A 3547-nucleotide genomic window follows, 5' to 3' on the forward strand; every position below is an offset into this window, starting at 1 on the left:
CCCTTAGCTTACAAAGGAAGCTACCGCCAATAGTATAGGAGGCGCATAGGTGGTGACTGATGCACGGAGGTGTATACAGTAGCTCTCTTCACAAAATGTTTTTTTTTAAGTCTAAGAATGATTTTTACCTTAGGTACGCGATTCTAACATGGGGAGATTTTTTCCAAGATGGCCGCCAAGATGGCCGCCAAGATGGCCGCCAGACAGAAATCGGTTGTGTCCGAAGATTTGTCTCTATCTCGTAAATGAGGGCTTCTAGACAAAAATTACATGAGTTCAAATTTGTTCAAAAAGCATTTTTACACTCTATTATGTCATGTATAGACCCATTTATTCATAATAAATTTTGTAATATGGTATAGTTTGTGCCGCAAAAACTTTTTTTGTCTGTTTAGTAGTAAAAATTTGTCTGTCGCTTAAAAATGAGTGTTTCTAGAAAAACATTACAAGAGTTAAAAATTGTTTAAAATGCACATCTAAGCTTGATTATGAAAATATTGTATGATACAAATTCTTAATTGCATAATATCTTATTTTAAACAGAAAAAAACGATAATTATCTCAATTTAACATAATGCATTTTGATAAGAACAAAGAAAGAAATTAACAAAGAAAGAAGAGACTTGCAAATGTTATTATTAACAAATTGTTATGCCATAATAGTAAGAAGCTTACAAAACCTGAAAAAGATAAACAGCTCATGAAAAATATATGAAAAGCATGTATTGCAAGATTTCATTGCATTTAATGCTCCTTTATCACGTTTGCTGTACATGTAAAATATATGAGAATGTGCACTGAGGTTCATAAAAAGTATAAATATATATATATTATAGATATAATAATAATAATATATTATAATATATATATATATATATATATATATATATTTATATATATACAACACACACATACACACACACAACACACCACACACACACACACACACACATATATATATATATTATATATATATATATATATATATATTCGTATATATATTATATATATATATATATATGTATATATATATATATATATATATATATATATATATACTATATATATATATATACGTATTATATATATATATATATTATATATATATATATATAATATATATATATATATCATACGTATATATATATATATATATATATATATATATATATATATATATATATTAATCTTACAAACAGACGAGATAAAAAATATTTACTTGAATTTTCACAAAAAGAAAATCTGGAACATGCCATTGAATTTATCTTACATCTGCATATGTTTATTGTGGAACAAGTCTTGCATTTACAAGGGAAAAGGCAATCATTAGGTAGCTGTTGTAAAATGATTTGAGGATTCCAGCATTCATCTTTTTCTATTTAACCAAAATGATTTCGGTCTTGAAAGCATTCTTTGTCATATAACATATTGTACCATCTATTGACTTGAATATAAGCTCATTTGATGTGTAGCTTGAGAGGAGTGGAAGTTGGTGGAAGCTCTGTAAAATCCACATTTTTCATGCAATGGTATTGAAACGCAGAGGCCATCCATTGTCTTGAATTCTTTTGGCAAGACTCTTGTTGAGCTCTCTTCAGCATTTTGTATTATCATATCTGACAATTCCGCTCTTCCAAAGTCTTTGATAAGGTAAGCATTGTCAATATCCCTCCCAAGAGCTGCATGCTTCGTTCCGTTTTCTCTCGTAATGTCACAACTACTAAGTGAATGAATGGCAGGAAAGGTTTTAATAATTTACTTTTCTACTAATTCACATGTATCTATTTGTTTGTCCCTTTCCAGAAAGGGTCCAAAGTTTTTTTAAGCGATTTCCTTTGAAGACTTTGTGATAATAGTGACCAGCACACACAAAGACACCTGCGTCCGATGATGCTATTAGCAGATTTTCTACATGAACGAAGAATAGTCTTCCATCTGCTTCCTCAAGGGCAGAAATTAATTGAGGCACTTTAGTTACTTGGCCATTCTGTCATTTGATTGCCTTTTCCTCAACGAAATCAGTCAAATACATAGTTATAGTAGGCAATCTGTCTTTATGCTGTATAATGTAGGCTTTGGAGAATTTCTGAGGCTGATTATCATTACGAATTGATGCCCAAAAAGCATCCATGACTTTAGGCAAGACTCGTATTTCTTGAAATAGTCATATCATAGGATCTATTTCATACGACTGAGCCTTTCTTCAGCTTTAATACTGAGCTCATAATATATGTCAAATACTATGTTAGTTCTGTCTACATCCCTTGACAATGACAGAATTCTATTTAAAATCATTTCTGCAAATTCACCAAAGGTTTCACAGATTTTGTAGCAGCTGCAGCAGTCGTACGGGTATGGAGCATAAAATCAAAGACTAAGCAACTGGTGAAAGAAGGATTCTGGGTGGGTTGATCTTGTATACTTGTCAAATATTTTTCTAGCTCATGGACCAATTCAGATTTGTTGGTTTTCAGTACTGTGCCATATCTTATTAATAAGAAAGATGTACTTGTTAGCTCATATGATAAGAGTGTATCAATAGAATAATTACGATCTCCAGCTATTTCAAATATCCTTTGAGCATTAGATGTTTCTTTTGCTACATTACTACTTTTTTTCCAGTCAACGGATGAAGGAGTTGTTTTTACTTCTGTATAAAAGCTTGGTCTCGGAATTCATTGTATTTGTTTTCGTCCCTCAGTAATGCGTTCCAGTTTAAAATTTCTTCCTTCCATTGGTAAGTGCTTTCCTGTTGTAGAGTTGATAATTCAAGTTTCATGCAATCTTCATAGTAAACAGGGCCCCATTTTGCATAATTTACCTTTCTATAGTAAAGGAATAATGACAGTGATCTCTGAAAAGCAGATATATGAAACTTCCAGTTTCCCTCCCTGTCGGCGCTAATGACATCTCTCAGTATTGGAACGCGTTCATATAAAAAAAGTGTTCCAATAACAAAAGATTTGTTACTTCACTACCCCTTTCTCAGAAACATCATAAAGTCTGTAGGAAAATCTTGCAAAAAATGGTGGACTTATTTTACTTTCTTTCTTGCACTGTAATAGTCCTTTTCTGCACAGAAATCCTGAAGCTCCTTAAGGTGGGCAAAGAGTAACTGATATTTATCATATTCTGTGCTGGCAAAAAAAAAAAAAAAAAAAAAAAAAAAAAAAAAAAAACTCACAAAACTGTATTCGGTGCATAACTTCTGCAATTATAGCAATACCCCAAACTCCTCCTGAATAGTGATTGCCTTTTAGTATATTCTCGACCACTTTTGGGCGGAATACTTCATTTTCTATAGGTGCTTCTTCAGTGCCAATGTCCTCCAGGTATTGTCCTATGATTATTTGTGTGGCGTGAAAGGAGCCTAAACCAAGAAAAATATTTTCAAATTGAGAGGGAAACAACAAGAAGTCAAATAGTAAATAGGTTTACAAATGATAAAACTTAGTGTAAAAATGTATTTTGAACAATTTTGAACTCGTGTAATTCTTTTCTAGAAGCACTCGTTTGTGAGATATAGACAAATTTTCCTTCAAAAACA

Source organism: Macrobrachium nipponense, chromosome 20 (assembly GCF_015104395.2).
Source record: "Macrobrachium nipponense isolate FS-2020 chromosome 20, ASM1510439v2, whole genome shotgun sequence".
Lineage (NCBI taxonomy): Eukaryota > Metazoa > Arthropoda > Malacostraca > Decapoda > Palaemonidae > Macrobrachium > Macrobrachium nipponense.